General features: G+C 43.7%; 11 non-coding genes across 11 annotated transcripts; 6 read left to right on the top strand and 5 right to left on the bottom strand.

The window, feature by feature from the left end:
• The first annotated feature begins 934 nt into the window (after window positions 1-934).
• Window positions 935-1006, top strand: trnaq-cug (transfer RNA glutamine (anticodon CUG)). The gene has a single exon. It is a non-coding gene; the product is annotated as a tRNA-Gln (tRNA).
• Window positions 1007-2356: 1350 nt separating this feature from the next.
• trnai-aau (transfer RNA isoleucine (anticodon AAU)) lies at window positions 2357-2430 on the bottom strand. The gene has a single exon. It is a non-coding gene; the product is annotated as a tRNA-Ile (tRNA).
• Window positions 2431-3666: 1236 nt separating this feature from the next.
• trnaq-cug (transfer RNA glutamine (anticodon CUG)) lies at window positions 3667-3738 on the top strand. The gene has a single exon. It is a non-coding gene; the product is annotated as a tRNA-Gln (tRNA).
• Window positions 3739-5092: 1354 nt separating this feature from the next.
• trnai-aau (transfer RNA isoleucine (anticodon AAU)) lies at window positions 5093-5166 on the bottom strand. Its single transcript has one exon. It is a non-coding gene; the product is annotated as a tRNA-Ile (tRNA).
• Window positions 5167-6402: 1236 nt separating this feature from the next.
• Window positions 6403-6474, top strand: trnaq-cug (transfer RNA glutamine (anticodon CUG)). Its single transcript has one exon. It is a non-coding gene; the product is annotated as a tRNA-Gln (tRNA).
• A 1350-nt stretch (window positions 6475-7824) lies between these two features.
• On the bottom strand, window positions 7825-7898 carry trnai-aau (transfer RNA isoleucine (anticodon AAU)). The gene has a single exon. It is a non-coding gene; the product is annotated as a tRNA-Ile (tRNA).
• Window positions 7899-9139: 1241 nt separating this feature from the next.
• trnaq-cug (transfer RNA glutamine (anticodon CUG)) lies at window positions 9140-9211 on the top strand. Its single transcript has one exon. It is a non-coding gene; the product is annotated as a tRNA-Gln (tRNA).
• A 1346-nt stretch (window positions 9212-10557) lies between these two features.
• On the bottom strand, window positions 10558-10631 carry trnai-aau (transfer RNA isoleucine (anticodon AAU)). Its single transcript has one exon. It is a non-coding gene; the product is annotated as a tRNA-Ile (tRNA).
• Window positions 10632-11868: 1237 nt separating this feature from the next.
• Window positions 11869-11940, top strand: trnaq-cug (transfer RNA glutamine (anticodon CUG)). The gene has a single exon. It is a non-coding gene; the product is annotated as a tRNA-Gln (tRNA).
• A 1338-nt stretch (window positions 11941-13278) lies between these two features.
• trnai-aau (transfer RNA isoleucine (anticodon AAU)) lies at window positions 13279-13352 on the bottom strand. Its single transcript has one exon. It is a non-coding gene; the product is annotated as a tRNA-Ile (tRNA).
• Window positions 13353-14590: 1238 nt separating this feature from the next.
• Window positions 14591-14662, top strand: trnaq-cug (transfer RNA glutamine (anticodon CUG)). The gene has a single exon. It is a non-coding gene; the product is annotated as a tRNA-Gln (tRNA).
• The last annotated feature ends 3661 nt before the right edge of the window (window positions 14663-18323 follow it).

Here is an 18323-nt window from a genome sequence, read left to right as displayed (position 1 = left end):
CAACCTCCACCCAATTGCTCACACTGAACAATAAAGCAACATCTGCTTCCTGAAACATGCGTCAAAAGAAGGAGAAGCAGGCCAAGGATCCCATGTCAGGAAATTAGGTAGTTTTAAAAGACTGATTGATAATGAGGGCATTCTTCATGTTCCTCTTCCAAACGTCTTTGTACCTCAGTTTCTGTCCTCCTTGTTTCTGTCAGCCTCTTTCCTAGGCTCAGTTCTCCGTAGAAAACGGCTTCGGGTAGTCGCGTGTCAAGCGTGCGCCAGACGTGTCCAGCCCAACGAAGTTGGGAGGCTGTGATAAGTGTTTCCACGCTTACTGTTTTGGCTCGCCTGAGGACTTCTACATCGGGGACCTTGTCCTGCCATCTTATTTTGAGGATTTGATGCAGGTATGGCAGTTGTAGCCTGGTCAGATACTTGAAGTGTTTACCGTAGAGCCTCATACATTCGTTGGCGTAAAGCAGAGGTGATAAGACTGCGGCGTTGTATACTTTCAACTTGCTGGTTCTCTTGATGTCATGGCGAGACCATAGTTGCTTTTGTAAAGCACCGAAGGCTTTGGTGGCAGCTTGAATCTGGCGGTCTACCTCCAAGTCTGATGAGTTGATGTTGTGCATCTGCTTAATGCCTATAATGTAATATAATGGAATGTGATCTCAAAAACAAATTTCTGCTTGCTGCATACATTTCACAAGGGCCAACGGCTGTATCCGACTGCATGGAAGAAGCCATGAGTTAAACCCTGTAGGGCATGCTGAAATAGCTCAGTAGGGAGAGCGTAAGACTGAAGGTCCCTGATTCATTCCCGGGTATCGGGATTGGTGGTTTGTGTACACCTTTGGCCAAGTGGGTGCTAAATTTTTTGCCAGAGCGAGGTCAGTTATATGGCAGTAATTTGATGGTAAAAACAATCTTGCAGCTGTGTCTTGGTTCCATGGTGTAATGGTTAGCACTCTGGACTCTGAATCCAGTGGTCTGAGTTCAACTCTCAGTGGAACCTCTGAAGCTGCTCTTTGCACCTCTTTAAATAATGTATTTCACCTGAAGGCTGCTTTTGAGCAAGCTTGCATATCCCAAACCCTTTGTTTCCATCAACATGGAACAAGTTCTCTTCAAGATAGGTATGGTCCACTTCTGCAATTTTGGATCTGAGGTTTATTCCAGTACCATCACAGCTTCAATGATATTGGGCACTATAGGTCTGGATTTGGGTGCAACATGGTGGCTCGGGGAGCATTAGAACAGTTGGCGGTGGCACAGTCGTGTAGTGGTTAACGCTGTCGCCTCACAGCCAGCATGTTCTGGGTTTGAGCCCAGTGGCTGATGGGGGCCTTTCTGTGTGGAGTATGCATGTTCTTCCTGTGCCTGTGTGGGTTTCCTCTGGGTGCTCTGTTTTCCCCTGAAGACATGCAGGTTAGGTTAATTGGTGGGTCTAAATTGACTGTAGGTGTGAATGGTTGTTTGTCTTTATGTGTTAGCCCTGTGATGATCTGGTGACTTGTCCAGGGTGTGCCCTGCCTCTCGCCCATAGTCAGCTGGAATAGGCCCCACCTTGCTTGCGACCCTGTACAAGATAAGTGGTTACAGATAATGGATGGATGGATGGATGGATGGAAAGCATAATTGGCTGTGCCCCTAGAACCAAATCAGAGTGATAACTGCCCATCAATGTTTAACTCACTTGGTCTGCTCACATGGTGTGATGGACCATCCATTGTACCCTCTGTTGCCAGATTGGATTGTGTGGGTTGGGCTGTGAACGAGCTCAAGTTCTGATCAGATCCTGTGCACTTTAAATGAAAAACACCTGAGTCAGTCTGCTCAGAATGAAATAGTGGTCAACTGGTGAATTCTCACTATGGACTTTCTGGAAAAGCAGTTAGCTAATGACTGTATTATTTAGTGGTGAATAAGAGAAGAGAAAATACAAAGAAAAAGACCATCTATCTGTCTATCATACCCTAACAATGGCTACTACCTTCCTGGATCCTTCGGTAATTGCTATGTTTTGGAGTGGTTTTGAGTGATTCAAGCAACTAAAGATACCTTTTAGAGTTTATGAAATTAAAGTTAGTTTCAAAATGAAGCGCAATTAGATGAATTGAAAAAGGAGCACTGATTTTTACGAGATTCATTAGTGCTTCTCTTTGAGGCAATCTCATGCGTGTATTTGAATTTCCTGCGTCCTGCAATCAGTTGAGTTACTGTATTTCAATGGCACATCCAGATACAAGGAATCGATTGACATTTTGCAAAACAACCAGAGAAGCTCTTGTTTTGCAGAACATTTCCCTCAACAGAAAAAGGCTTCCCCTGTCCTGACAACAACAGGAGCTGTAAAGGAGAGAACTGGCCAGTACAGGGATTGAACCTGTGACCTTGGTGTTATTAGCACCACACTCTAACCAACTGAGCTAACTGGCCAAAGAAAAAAAATGTCATGGCTGCTGAGGTGCTTCACTAAATAGTGACGAGGCAGTGACTTGGCCTTGAACAGATGTCTTTTCTCTTGATTATTGTTTTGAAGCCCACAGTTCGACCCACTCACATACAGTATTTACACAGGGGGATGAAAATCCCGACATCCAGTCTCAAAAACGTATTCTATCTACTGAGCAAAGTCAGCATGGATAGCTTTAACAATGTGAAAGAAGGATGCACACCTACTTCCCTTCTTCAACATGGTGGTCCAAAAGCCACCATGTGCTCTGAAGAACCACTTCTCACCAACCTCCACCCAATTGCTCACACTGAACAATAAAGCAACATCTGCTTCCTGAAACATGCGTCAAAAGAAGGAGAAGCAGGCCAAGGATCCCATGTCAGGAAATTAGGTAGTTTTAAAAGACTGATCGATAATGAGGGCATTCTTCATGTTCCTCTTCCAAACGTCTTTGTACCTCAGTTTCTGTCCTCCTTGTTTCTGTCAGCCTCTTCCTAGGCTCAGTTCTCCGTAGAAAACGGCTTCGGGTAGTCGCGTGTCAAGCGTGCGCCAGACGTGTCCAGCCCAACGAAGTTGGGAGGCTGTGATAAGTGTTTCCACGCTTACTGTTTTGGCTCGCCTGAGGACTTCTACATCGGGGACCTTGTCCTGCCATCTTATTTTGAGGATTTGATGCAGGTATGGCAGTTGTAGCCTGGTCAGATACTTGAAGTGTTTACCGTAGAGCCTCATACATTCGTTGGCGTAAAGCAGAGGTGATAAGACTGCGGCGTTGTATACTTTCAACTTGCTGGTTCTCTTGATGTCATGGCGAGACCATAGTTGCTTTTGTAAAGCACCGAAGGCTTTGGTGGCAGCTTGAATCTGGCGGTCTACCTCCAAGTCTGATGAGTTGATGTTGTGCATCTGCTTAATGCCTATAATGTAATATAATGGAATGTGATCTCAAAAACAAATTTCTGCTTGCTGCATACATTTCACAAGGGCCAACGGCTGTATCCGACTGCATGGAAGAAGCCATGAGTTAAACCCTGTAGGGCATGCTGAAATAGCTCAGTAGGGAGAGCGTAAGACTGAAGGTCCCTGATTCATTCCCGGGTATCGGGATTGGTGGTTTGTGTACACCTTTGGCCAAGTGGGTGCTAAATTTTTTGCCAGAGCGAGGTCAGTTATATGGCAGTAATTTGATGGTAAAAACAATCTTGCAGCTGTGTCTTGGTTCCATGGTGTAATGGTTAGCACTCTGGACTCTGAATCCAGTGGTCTGAGTTCAACTCTCAGTGGAACCTCTGAAGCTGCTCTTTGCACCTCTTTAAATAATGTATTTCACCTGAAGGCTGCTTTTGAGCAAGCTTGCATATCCCAAACCCTTTGTTTCCATCAACATGGAACAAGTTCTCTTCAAGATAGGTATGGTCCACTTCTGCAATTTTGGATCTGAGGTTTATTCCAGTACCATCACAGCTTCAATGATATTGGGCACTATAGGTCTGGATTTGGGTGCAACATGGTGGCTCGGGGAGCATTAGAACAGTTGGCGGTGGCACAGTCGTGTAGTGGTTAACGCTGTCGCCTCACAGCCAGCATGTTCTGGGTTTGAGCCCAGTGGCTGATGGGGGCCTTTCTGTGTGGAGTATGCATGTTCTTCCTGTGCCTGTGTGGGTTTCCTCTGGGTGCTCTGTTTTCCCCTGAAGACATGCAGGTTAGGTTAATTGGTGGGTCTAAATTGACTGTAGGTGTGAATGGTTGTTTGTCTTTATGTGTTAGCCCTGTGATGATCTGGTGACTTGTCCAGGGTGTGCCCTGCCTCTCGCCCATAGTCAGCTGGAATAGGCCCCACCTTGCTTGCGACCCTGTACAAGATAAGTGGTTACAGATAATGGATGGATGGATGGATGGATGGATGGAAAGCATAATTGGCTGTGCCCCTAGAACCAAATCAGAGTGATAACTGCCCATCAATGTTTAACTCACTTGGTCTGCTCACATGGTGTGATGGACCATCCATTGTACCCTCTGTTGCCAGATTGGATTGTGTGGGTTGGGCTGTGAACGAGCTCAAGTTCTGATCAGATCCTGTGCACTTTAAATGAAAAACACCTGAGTCAGTCTGCTCAGAATGAAATAGTGGTCAACTGGTGAATTCTCACTATGGACTTTCTGGAAAAGCAGTTAGCTAATGACTGTATTATTTAGTGGTGAATAAGAGAAGAGAAAATACAAAGAAAAAGACCATCTATCTGTCTATCATACCCTAACAATGGCTACTACCTTCCTGGATCCTTCGGTAATTGCTATGTTTTGGAGTGGTTTTGAGTGATTCAAGCAACTAAAGATACCTTTTAGAGTTTATGAAATTAAAGTTAGTTTCAAAATGAAGCGCAATTAGATGAATTGAAAAAGGAGCACTGATTTTTACGAGATTCATTAGTGCTTCTCTTTGAGGCAATCTCATGCGTGTATTTGAATTTCCTGCGTCCTGCAATCAGTTGAGTTACTGTATTTCAATGGCACATCCAGATACAAGGAATCGATTGACATTTTGCAAAACAACCAGAGAAGCTCTTGTTTTGCAGAACATTTCCCTCAACAGAAAAAGGCTTCCCCTGTCCTGACAACAACAGGAGCTGTAAAGGAGAGAACTGGCCAGTACAGGGATTGAACCTGTGACCTTGGTGTTATTAGCACCACACTCTAACCAACTGAGCTAACTGGCCAAAGAAAAAAAATGTCATGGCTGCTGAGGTGCTTCACTAAATAGTGACGAGGCAGTGACTTGGCCTTGAACAGATGTCTTTTCTCTTGATTATTGTTTTGAAGCCCACAGTTCGACCCACTCACATACAGTATTTACACAGGGGGATGAAAATCCCGACATCCAGTCTCAAAAACGTATTCTATCTACTGAGCAAAGTCAGCATGGATAGCTTTAACAATGTGAAAGAAGGATGCACACCTACTTCCCTTCTTCAACATGGTGGTCCAAAAGCCACCATGTGCTCTGAAGAACCACTTCTCACCAACCTCCACCCAATTGCTCACACTGAACAATAAAGCAACATCTGCTTCCTGAAACATGCGTCAAAAGAAGGAGAAGCAGGCCAAGGATCCCATGTCAGGAAATTAGGTAGTTTTAAAAGACTGATCGATAATGAGGGCATTCTTCATGTTCCTCTTCCAAACGTCTTTGTACCTCAGTTTCTGTCCTCCTTGTTTCTGTCAGCCTCTTCCTAGGCTCAGTTCTCCGTAGAAAACGGCTTCGGGTAGTCGCGTGTCAAGCGTGCGCCAGACGTGTCCAGCCCAACGAAGTTGGGAGGCTGTGATAAGTGTTTCCACGCTTACTGTTTTGGCTCGCCTGAGGACTTCTACATCGGGGACCTTGTCCTGCCATCTTATTTTGAGGATTTGATGCAGGTATGGCAGTTGTAGCCTGGTCAGATACTTGAAGTGTTTACCGTAGAGCCTCATACATTCGTTGGCGTAAAGCAGAGGTGATAAGACTGCGGCGTTGTATACTTTCAACTTGCTGGTTCTCTTGATGTCATGGCGAGACCATAGTTGCTTTTGTAAAGCACCGAAGGCTTTGGTGGCAGCTTGAATCTGGCGGTCTACCTCCAAGTCTGATGAGTTGATGTTGTGCATCTGCTTAATGCCCATAATGTAATATAATGGAATGTGATCTCAAAAACAAATTTCTGCTTGCTGCATACATTTCACAAGGGCCAAAGGCTGTATCCGACTGCATGGAAGAAGCCATGAGTTAAACCCTGTAGGGCATGCTGAAATAGCTCAGTAGGGAGAGCGTAAGACTGAAGGTCCCTGATTCATTCCCGGGTATCAGGATTGGTGGTTTGTGTACACCTTTGGCCAAGTGGGTGCTAAATTTTTTGCCAGAGCGAGGTCAGTTATATGGCAGTAATTTGATGGTAAAAACAATCTTGCAGCTGTGTCTTGGTTCCATGGTGTAATGGTTAGCACTCTGGACTCTGAATCCAGTGGTCTGAGTTCCACTCTCAGTGGAACTTCTGAAGCTGCTCTTTGCACCTCTTTAAATAATGTATTTCACCTGAAGGCTGCTTTTGAGCAAGCTTGCATATCCCAAACCCTTTGTTTCCATCAACATGGAACAAGTTCTCTTCAAGATAGGTATGGTCCACTTCTGCAATTTTGGATCTGAGGTTTATTCCAGTACCATCACAGCTTCAATGATATTGGGCACTATAGGTCTGGATTTGGGTGCAACATGGTGGCTCGGGGAGCATTAGAACAGTTGGCGGTGGCACAGTCGTGTAGTGGTTAACGCTGTCGCCTCACAGCCAGCATGTTCTGGGTTTGAGCCCAGTGGCTGATGGGGGCCTTTCTGTGTGGAGTATGCATGTTCTTCCTGTGCCTGTGTGGGTTTCCTCTGGGTGCTCTGTTTTCCCCTGAAGACATGCAGGTTAGGTTAATTGGTGGGTCTAAATTGACTGTAGGTGTGAATGGTTGTTTGTCTTTATGTGTTAGCCCTGTGATGATCTGGTGACTTGTCCAGGGTGTGCCCTGCCTCTCGCCCATAGTCAGCTGGAATAGGCCCCACCTTGCTTGCGACCCTGTACAAGATAAGTGGTTACAGATAATGGATGGATGGATGGATGGATGGAAAGCATAATTGGCTGTGCCCCTAGAACCAAATCAGAGTGATAACTGCCCATCAATGTTTAACTCACTTGGTCTGCTCACATGGTGTGATGGACCATCCATTGTACCCTCTGTTGCCAGATTGGATTGTGTGGGTTGGGCTGTGAACGAGCTCAAGTTCTGATCAGATCCTGTGCACTTTAAATGAAAAACACCTGAGTCAGTCCGCTCAGAATGAAATAGTGGTCAACTGGTGAATTCTCACTATGGACTTTCTGGAAAAGCAGTTAGCTAATGACTGTATTATTTAGTGGTGAATAAGAGAAGAGAAAATACAAAGAAAAAGACCATCTATCTGTCTATCATACCCTAACAATGGCTACTACCTTCCTGGATCCTTCGGTAATTGCTATGTTTTGGAGTGGTTTTGAGTGATTCAAGCAACTAAAGATACCTTTTAGAGTTTATGAAATTAAAGTTACTTTCAAAATGAAGCACAATTAGATGAATTGAAAAAGGAGCACTGATTTTTACGAGATTCATTAGTGCTTCTCTTTGAGGCAATCTCATGCGTGTATTTGAATTTCCTGCGTCCTGCAATCAGTTGAGTTACTGTATTTCAATGGCACATCCAGATACAAGGAATCGATTGACATTTTGCAAAACAACCAGAGAAGCTCTTGTTTTGCAGAACATTTCCCTCAACAGAAAAAGGCTTCCCCTGTCCTGACAACAACAGGACCTGTAAAGGAGAGAACTGGCCAGTACAGGGATTGAACCTGTGACCTTGGTGTTATTAGCACCACACTCTAACCAACTGAGCTAACTGGCCAAAGAGAAAAAAAAAATGTCATGGCTGCTGTGGTGCTTCAATAAATAGTGACGAGGCAGTGACTTTGCCTTGAACAGATGTCTTTTCTCTTGATTATTGTTTTGAAGCCCACAGTTTGACCCACTCACATACAGTATTTACACAGGGGGATGAAAATCCCGACATCCAGTCTCAAAAACGTATTCTATCTACTGAGCAAAGTCAGCATGGATAGCTTTAACAATGTGAAAGAAGGATGCACACCTACTTCCCTTCTTCAACATGGTGGTCCAAAAGCCACCATGTGCTCTGAAGAACCACTTCTCACCAACCTCCACCCAATTGCTCACACTGAACAATAAAGCAACATCTGCTTCCTGAAACATGCGTCAAAAGAAGGAGAAGCAGGCCAAGGATCCCATGTCAGGAAATTAGGTAGTTTTAAAAGACTGATCGATAATGAGGGCATTCTTCATGTTCCTCTTCCAAACGTCTTTGTACCTCAGTTTCTGTCCTCCTTGTTTCTGTCAGCCTCTTTCCTAGGCTCAGTTCTCCGTAGAAAACGGCTTCGGGTAGTCGCGTGTCAAGCGTGTGCCAGACGTGTCCAGCCCAACGAAGTTGGGAGGCTGTGATAAGTGTTTCCACGCTTACTGTTTTGGCTCGCCTGAGGACTTCTACATCGGGGACCTTGTCCTGCCATCTTATTTTGAGGATTTGATGCAGGTATCGCAGTTGTAGCCTGGTCAGATACTTGAAGTGTTTACCGTAGAGCCTCATACATTCGTTGGCGTAAAGCAGAGGTGATAAGACTGCGGCGTTGTATACTTTCAACTTGCTGGTTCTCTTGATGTCATGGCGAGACCATAGTTGCTTTTGTAAAGCACCGAAGGCTTTGGTGGCAGCTTGAATCTGGCGGTCTACCTCCAAGTCTGATGAGTTGATGTTGTGCATCTGCTTAATGCCTATAATGTAATATAAAGGAATGTGATCTCAAAAACAAATTTCTGCTTGCTGCATACATTTCACAAGGGCCAAAGGCTGTATCCGACTGCATGGAAGAAGCCATGAGTTAAACCCTGTAGGGCATGCTGAAATAGCTCAGTAGGGAGAGCGTAAGACTGAAGGTCCCTGATTCATTCCCGGGTATCGGGATTGGTGGTTTGTGTACACCTTTGGCCAAGTGGGTGCTAAATTTTTTGCCAGAGCGAGGTCAGTTATATGGCAGTAATTTGATGGTAAAAACAATCTTATAGCTGTGTCTTGGTTCCATGGTGTAATGGTTAGCACTCTGGACTCTGAATTCAGTGGTCTGAGTTCAACTCTCAGTGGAACCTCTGAAGCTGCTCTTTGCACCTCTTTAAATAATGTATTTCACCTGAAGGCTGCTTTTGAGCAAGCTTGCATATCCCAAACCCTTTGTTTCCATCAACATGGAACAAGTTCTCTTCAAGATAGGTATGGTCCACTTCTGCAATTTTGGATCTGAGGTTTATTCCAGTACCATCACAGCTTCAATGATATTGGACACTATAGGTCTGGATTTGGGTGCAATATGGTGGCTCGGGGAGCATTAGAACAGTTGGCGGTGGCACAGTCGTGTAGTGGTTAACGCTGTCGCCTCACAGCCAGCATGTTCTGGGTTTGAGCCCAGTGGCTGATGGGGGCCTTTCTGTGTGGAGTATGCATGTTCTTCCTGTGCCTGTGTGGGTTTCCTCTGGGTGCTCTGTTTTCCCCTGAAGACATGCAGGTTAGGTTAATTGGTGGGTCTAAATTGACTGTAGGTGTGAATGGTTGTTTGTCTTTATGTGTTAGCCCTGTGATGATCTGGTGACTTGTCCAGGGTGTGCCCTGCCTCTCGCCCATAGTCAGCTGGAATAGGCCCCACCTTGCTTGCGACCCTGTACAAGATAAGTGGTTACAGATAATGGATGGATGGATGGATGGAAAGCATAATTGGCTGTGCCCCTAGAACCAAATCAGAGTGATAACTGCCCATCAATGTTTAACTCACTTGGTCTGCTCACATGGTGTAATGGACCATCCATTGTACCCTCTGTTGCCAGATTGGATTGTGTGGGTTGGGCTGTGAACGAGCTCAAGTTCTGATCAGATCCTGTGCACTTTAAATGAAAAACACCTGAGTCAGTCCGCTCAGAATGAAATAGTGGTCAACTGGTGAATTCTCACTATGGACTTTCTGGAAAAGCAGTTAGCTAATGACTGTATTATTTAGTGGTGAATAAGAGAAGAGAAAATACAAAGAAAAAGACCATCTATCTGTCTATCATACCCTAACATTGGCTACTACCTTCCTGGATCCTTCGGTAATTGCTATGTTTTGGAGTGGTTTTGAGTGATTCAAGCAACTAAAGATACCTTTTAGAGTTTATGAAATTAAAGTTACTTTCAAAATGAAGCACAATTAGATGAATTGAAAAAGGAGCACTGATTTTTACGAGATTCATTAGTGCTTCTCTTTGAGGCAATCTCATGCGTGTATTTGAATTTCCTGCGTCCTGCAATCAGTTGAGTTACTGTATTTCAATGGCACATCCAGATACAAGGAATCGATTGACATTTTGCAAAGCAACCAGAGAAGCTCTTGTTTTGCAGAACATTTCCCTCAACAGAAAAAGGCTTCCCCTGTCCTGACAACAACAGGACCTGTAAAGGAGAGAACTGGCCAGTACAGGGATTGAACCTGTGACCTTGGTGTTATTAGCACCACACTCTAACCAACTGAGCTAACTGGCCAAAGAAAAAAAATGTCATGGCTGCTGAGGTGCTTCACTAAATAGTGACGAGGCAGTGACTTGGCCTTGAACAGATGTCTTTTCTCTTGATTATTGTTTTGAAGCCCACAGTTCGACCCACTCACATACAGTATTTACACAGGGGGATGAAAATCCCGACATCCAGTCTCAAAAACGTATTCTATCTACTGAGCAAAGTCAGCATGGATAGCTTTAACAATGTGAAAGAAGGATGCACACCTACTTCCCTTCTTCAACATGGTGGTCCAAAAGCCACCATGTGCTCTGAAGAACCACTTCTCACCAACCTCCACCCAATTGCTCACACTGAACAATAAAGCAACATCTGCTTCCTGAAACATGCGTCAAAAGAAGGAGAAGCAGGCCAAGGATCCCATGTCAGGAAATTAGGTAGTTTTAAAAGACTGATCGATAATGAGGGCATTCTTCATGTTCCTCTTCCAAACGTCTTTGTACCTCAGTTTCTGTCCTCCTTGTTTCTGTCAGCCTCTTTCCTAGGCTCAGTTCTCCGTAGAAAACGGCTTCGGGTAGTCGCGTGTCAAGCGTGCGCCAGACGTGTCCAGCCCAACGAAGTTGGGAGGCTGTGATAAGTGTTTCCACGCTTACTGTTTTGGCTCGCCTGAGGACTTCTACATCGGGGACCTTGTCCTGCCATCTTATTTTGAGGATTTGATGCAGGTATCGCAGTTGTAGCCTGGTCAGATACTTGAAGTGTTTACCGTAGAGCCTCATACATTCGTTGGCGTAAAGCAGAGGTGATAAGACTGCGGCGTTGTATACTTTCAACTTGCTGGTTCTCTTGATGTCATGGCGAGACCATAGTTGCTTTTGTAAAGCACCGAAGGCTTTGGTGGCAGCTTGAATCTGGCGGTCTACCTCCAAGTCTGATGAGTTGATGTTGTGCATCTGCTTAATGCCTATAATGTAATATAATGGAATGTGATCTCAAAAACAAATTTCTGCTTGCTGCATACATTTCACAAGGGCCAAAGGCTGTATCCGACTGCATGGAAGAAGCCATGAGTTAAACCCTGTAGGGCATGCTGAAATAGCTCAGTAGGGAGAGCGTAAGACTGAAGGTCCCTGATTCATTCCCGGGTATCGGGATTGGTGGTTTGTGTACACCTTTGGCCAAGTGGGTGCTAAATTTTTTGCCAGAGCGAGGTCAGTTATATGGCAGTAATTTGATGGTAAAAACAATCTTGCAGCTGTGTCTTGGTTCCATGGTGTAATGGTTAGCACTCTGGACTCTGAATCCAGTGGTCTGAGTTCAACTCTCAGTGGAACCTCTGAAGCTGCTCTTTGCACCTCTTTAAATAATGTATTTCACCTGAAGGCTGCTTTTGAGCAAGCTTGCATATCCCAAACCCTTTGTTTCCATCAACATGGAACAAGTTCTCTTCAAGATAGGTATGGTCCACTTCTGCAATTTTGGATCTGAGGTTTATTCCAGTACCATCACAGCTTCAATGATATTGGGCACTATAGGTCTGGATTTGGGTGCAACATGGTGGCTCGGGGAGCATTAGAACAGTTGGCGGTGGCACAGTCGTGTAGTGGTTAACGCTGTCGCCTCACAGCCAGCATGTTCTGGGTTTGAGCCCAGTGGCTGATGGGGGCCTTTCTGTGTGGAGTATGCATGTTCTTCCTGTGCCTGTGTGGGTTTCCTCTGGGTGCTCTGTTTTCCCCTGAAGACATGCAGGTTAGGTTAATTGGTGGGTCTAAATTGACTGTAGGTGTGAATGGTTGTTTGTCTTTATGTGTTAGCCCTGTGATGATCTGGTGACTTGTCCAGGGTGTGCCCTGCCTCTCGCCCATAGTCAGCTGGAATAGGCCCCACCTTGCTTGCGACCCTGTACAAGATAAATGGTTACAGATAATGGATGGATGGAAAGCATAATTGGCTGTGCCCCTAGAACCAAATCAGAGTGATAACTGCCCATCAATGTTTAACTCACTTGGTCTGCTCACATGGTGTGATGGACCATCCATTGTACCCTCTGTTGCCAGATTGGATTGTGTGGGTTGGGCTGTGAACGAGCTCAAGTTCTGATCAGATCCTGTGCACTTTAAATGAAAAACACCTGAGTCAGTCCCCTCAGAATGAAATAGTGGTCAACTGGTGAATTCTCACTATGGACTTTCTGGAAAAGCAGTTAGCTAATGACTGTATTATTTAGTGGTGAATAAGAGAAGAGAAAATACAAAGAAAAAGACCATCTATCTGTGTATCATACCCTAACAATGGCTACTACCTTCCTGGATCCTTCGGTAATTGCTATGTTTTGGAGTGGTTTTGAGTGATTCAAGCAACTAAAGATACCTTTTAGAGTTTATGAAATTAAAGTTACTTTCAAAATGAAGCACAATTAGATGAATTGAAAAAGGAGCACTGATTTTTACGAGATTCATTAGTGCTTCTCTTTGAGGCAATCTCATGCGTGTATTTGAATTTCCTGCGTCCTGCAATCAGTTGAGTTACTGTATTTCAATGGCACATCCAGATACAAGGAATCGATTGACATTTTGCAAAACAACCAGAGAAGCTCTTGTTTTGCAGAACATTTCCCTCAACAGAAAAAGGCTTCCCCTGTCCTGACAACAACAGGACCTGTAAAGGAGAGAACTGGCCAGTACAGGGATTGAACCTGTGACCTTGGTGTTATTAGCACCACACTCTAACCAACTGAGCTAACTGGACAAAGAAAAAAAAATGTCATGGCTGCTGAGGTGCTTCACTAAATAGTGACGAGGCAGTGACTTTGCCTTGAACAGATGTCTTTTCTCTTGATTATTGTTTTGAAGCCCACAGTTCGACCCACTCACATACAGTATTTACACAGGGGGATGAAAATCCCGACATCCAGTCTCAAAAACGTATTCTATCTACTGAGCAAAGTCAGCATGGATAGCTTTAACAATGTGAAAGAAGGATGCACACCTACTTCCCTTCTTCAACATGGTGGTCCAAAAGCCACCATGTGCTCTGAAGAACCACTTCTCACCAACCTCCACCCAATTGCTCACACTGAACAATAAAGCAACATCTGCTTCCTGAAACATGCGTCAAAAGAAGGAGAAGCAGGCCAAGGATCCCATGTCAGGAAATTAGGTAGTTTTAAAAGACTGATCGATAATGAGGGCATTCTTCATGTTCCTCTTCCAAACCTCTTTGTACCTCAGTTTCTGTCCTCCTTGTTTCTGTCAGCCTCTTTCCTAGGCTCAGTTCTCCGTAGAAAACGGCTTCGGGTAGTCGCGTGTCAAGCGTGCGCCAGACGTGTCCAGCCCAACGAAGTTGGGAGGCTGTGATAAGTGTTTCCACGCTTACTGTTTTGGCTCGCCTGAGGACTTCTACATCGGGGACCTTGTCCTTCCATCTTATTTTGAGGATTTGATGCAGGTGTCGCAGTTGTAGCCTGGTCAGATACTTGAAGTGTTTACCGTAGAGCCTCATACATTCGTTGGCGTAAAGCAGAGGTGATAAGACTGCGGCGTTGTATACTTTCAACTTGCTGGTTCTCTTGATGTCATGGCGAGACCATAGTTGCTTTTGTAAAGCACCGAAGGCTTTGGTGGCAGCTTGAATCTGGCGGTCTACCTCCAAGTCTGATGAGTTGATGTTGTGCATCTGCTTAATGCCTATAATGTAATATAATGGAATGTGATCTCAAAAACAAATTTCTGCTTGCTGCATACATTTCACAAGGGCCAAAGGCTGTATCCGACTGCATGGAAGAAGCCATGAGTTAAACCCTGTAGGGCATGCTGAAATAGCTCGGTAGGGAGAGCGTAAGACTGAAGGTCCCTGATTCATTCCCGGGTATCGGGATTGGTGGTTTGTGTACACCTTTGGCCAAGTGGGTGCTAAATTTTTTGCCAGAGCGAGGTCAGTTATATGGCAGTAATTTGATGGTAAAAACAATCTTGCAGCTGTGTCTTGGTTCCATGGTGTAATGGTTAGCACTCTGGACTCTGAATCCAGTGGTCTGAGTTCAACTCTCAGTGGAACCTCTGAAGCTGCTCTTTGCACCTCTTTAAATAATGTATTTCACCTGAAGGCTGCTTTTGAGCAAGCTTGCATATCCCAAACCCTTTGTTTCCATCAACATGGAACAAGTTCTCTTCAAGATACCGTATATATATATATATTTTTTAACTTTGTCTCTCGTAACCTAGCCTCCTTCATCTAACCATATTAGCCATGACCTATCCTTGGGGTAAAAAACGCCTGAAAAACGTAATGTTATTTGAGGAGTTGCATGATGACTGTATATGTTCTCAACGTAGTGTCTACACGGGTTAATGACTCTTGTTTTTTGTTCCTAGATAATATTTAAGTGCCGTAATACCATTCTATACGTGCAAGAATTGGTCTTATTAAAGCTTGTGGCTGTCTGGCTTAGTTAAAATGCTAACCGTTAGCACCCGACTAGCTGCTATTTTAGAACATCGAGTGATCAAATGGTAATGTGTAACCCATGTGTGTGTTATGACTTCATGGTGCATACATCCAAGGCACTACACAAACTTCAGGAAGTGGCAAAGAAAAGGAAGAAAAAGGAGTAAAGATGGACTGACTTTGGGGTGGGGAACTGAAGATGGATTGGGAACTGAATTAATAAATAATAGTAATTAATAAATGTTCTGTTTTGTTGAAACTGTTGTCTGACTGATATTGTGTGTGTGTGTGGGGGGTCTGCGTCGCCACGCTACCTCACTCTGTTGACCATGGTTGTGTTTGCATCCCTGTAACACCAAGGCAACTAACAATAATCAAAACGCATTACCCTAATTGGTGCAAAGCCTGCATGCCCTATCAAAACATTTAATTCTGCGTGGCTTCCTGAAAAAAAACTCAAGTGCCCTATCGTAAGGGAAGTCATTGGGTTCGGGACCATTTATGGAGATTTGTAAGCAGGCTGCCAGGTGTTCCCCTTGGAGCCTATTCCTGAGGTCTGTTTTAATCTATGGATAAAAAAGTACATTTTCTTCATCATCAAAGCACTAAAAATTTCTATTACATCAAAAAAATATACAAAGGAATACTGAATTTCTATGTGCTTGCCCTATTCATAGCTGAGAAATCCCGCTCGCAATTCTACTTTGCCAGTAAAGCTAATAAAGATGTTTCTTAAAATATTCAGATTTTATGCTTCAGATAGCATCAACTAGGCATCCCCGCGAGTATAACATTTTATTTGGGCTAGTGGGAAATCCTTATTTATTGTGAATGTCAAGCCATTATTAATAACTTGCATGAATGCTGAAGCGGGATAAACGGGATAATGCAATAAGGCCGGTTCCTCGCGTCAAGCTGCTACTGTATGCATCGAAATTGGTTTATAGCCTGACTCAGGGATGTCCGTTTCCTGTAAGCCAAGAAGGCTATGATAAAGCTCATCACGAGCACGACGTAGGCTACCTTTTAAAATAAGGGGTCGGAAGGCGAATCGGGAAGGCTGCGTTATTTTTAATTAGCCTAACAGGACTACTTGCAGTCCAGGTATATGCGCAACAGCAGGCCTGTGTACATGCCTCTCTGTCTTTCTGTCTCTGTGTGTGCGGGTGTGTGCGCGCACGCGCGTGAACGAGAAGAAAGAGCACTATGAATGAACGGAACGATACGCAACGGAATTTTTTTATTTTCAAAATCGCGAGTCTGATTGTGTGGCGATAGGAATCCATTGTGTGGCGCTGCGCCACACAATGGTCTATGTATGGGAAACCCTGTCTTGTTCGAATAGATAATAAATCAGAATTGTTATAATCTTTCAGAATGAGTGAGCTTTTTGTTATACTTGGAGATAAAGTGTTTACTAAGTACTGCCTTAAAAATTTGTTACATTTTTCGTTTACTAAATCCAGACCATCTATCTTTACTTTGTGTAAATTTGGAGTTGGTATGTTCAAAATATTATTCTTAAACAATTGGATAAAGGCTCTTGGGATATTTTGTGTGACTTTCCTATAGGTCTCACTGGAGCAACTCATACTATATTTAGCATTAAAATCATTTAGCTCAAGAATGTTTCCATTTCCATCCAAAATATGCATAACAGACCAAATTTGTTTTGCCATCCAGTCTTCCATTAACATAGACCTCCTCTGACTCAATATCACCCTATTATTCCACAATGGCACATTATGGGGGCTAAAATTATGTTTGAACATCATTTTCCAATATAACAGAGCCTGTTGGTGAAATTGAGAGAGTTTTTTGGGCAGTTTGGATATTTCAAAATCACATACTAATTGAAACTCAATACCTCCAACTTTGTTGAAAACAAGAGAAGGCAGCGAGAACCATATCTCATCATTTCTTAAGAAGGAACAGATCCATTTGATCTTTAACATTCCATTCATAATTTCAAAGTCAATTGCTTTTATGCCACCATCCTCATAGTCCTTTATCAAATCTCCATTTCTGATGTAGTGATGTTTATTTTTCCATATGAAATTAAAATGAGTTCTATTCATCTCATTATCTCTAGCCACTTTATCCTTCTACAGGGTCACAGGCAAGCTGGAGCCTATCCCAGCTGACTATGGGAGAAAGGCGGGGTACACCCTGGACAAGCCACCAGGTCATCACAGGGCTGACACATAGACAACCATTCACACTTACGGTCAATTTAGAGTCACCAGTTAACCTAACCTGCATGTCTTTGGACTGTGGGGGAAACCAGAGCACCCGGAGGAAACCCACACGGACACAACATGCAAACTCCACACAGAAAGGCCCTCACCGGCCACAGGGCTCGAACCCGGACCTTCTTGCTGTGAGGCGACAGCGCTACCCACTACACCACCGTGCCTCCCGAGTTCTATTCTTTTCTTTTACAATTCTTGGTGGGATAGCTAAGGAGTACGCTGGATAGATTAATGGGCAATTCCAGCGTTATGGACGTGACACTTGAACTCAAAATGGCAACAAATGACCCAGTGCATGTTTTATTGTCTCCCAGTATTTAAACAGGTGTTGCATATTTTAAGGCTGTACCATACTGGAGAAGTGATAGAACAAGAACAATTCCCATAGTACATCTCGGGCATGCCAGAAAATGCCAATAAAAGATGCGTTATGGATGTGACAGAAAAAGTATCACTTTTCTTGGGTGACTGTACATTTTTATCAAACTCTGTGAAATCGTAAACCTAATGTCGAAATGGAGATATCCATTTGATAGAGGGGTCCAAGGTGAATATTAAAAAATCTTTGTTTAAAATATTTTGTATTTCATGCAGAGTTTCGGAAGGAAAAGTCAGCGTTATGGATGTGACGAAATTCCGTTATGGATGTGACGCGTCTGAAATAGACATGGCATATGTTTAGAAAATCAGCAATTTAACCACCATAACCCTTTGAAAAACTCTCTAAATATCAGCTAAAACTATCAAAGTTCTTAAATAATATTTAGGATGGCTATTGTTTTGCTGTTTTGTGGATTTTAGCATACATTTCTGTGGCTTGTGGCAATAATATAGAATTGTACATGATCAAAGTTGATTTTAGCTTGGGTTTTACATTATAAGAAAGAAAGACTGACAGTGACATATTAGGTTGGTTACAAATTGGTTCAGCTTGTTCACATCTGTAAAATACAGGCCTAGGTGAGATCTCTGGGAGTGGTTTTGATGTATTACATGTTGCTTTATTTTTGCATGGTGAGGT

Source organism: Neoarius graeffei, chromosome 3 (genome assembly GCF_027579695.1).
Source record: "Neoarius graeffei isolate fNeoGra1 chromosome 3, fNeoGra1.pri, whole genome shotgun sequence".
NCBI classification, from domain to species: Eukaryota; Metazoa; Chordata; class Actinopteri; order Siluriformes; family Ariidae; genus Neoarius; species Neoarius graeffei.
Note: the sequence above shows the minus strand (reverse complement) of the source record. Positions and strands in the feature narration are given on the sequence as shown.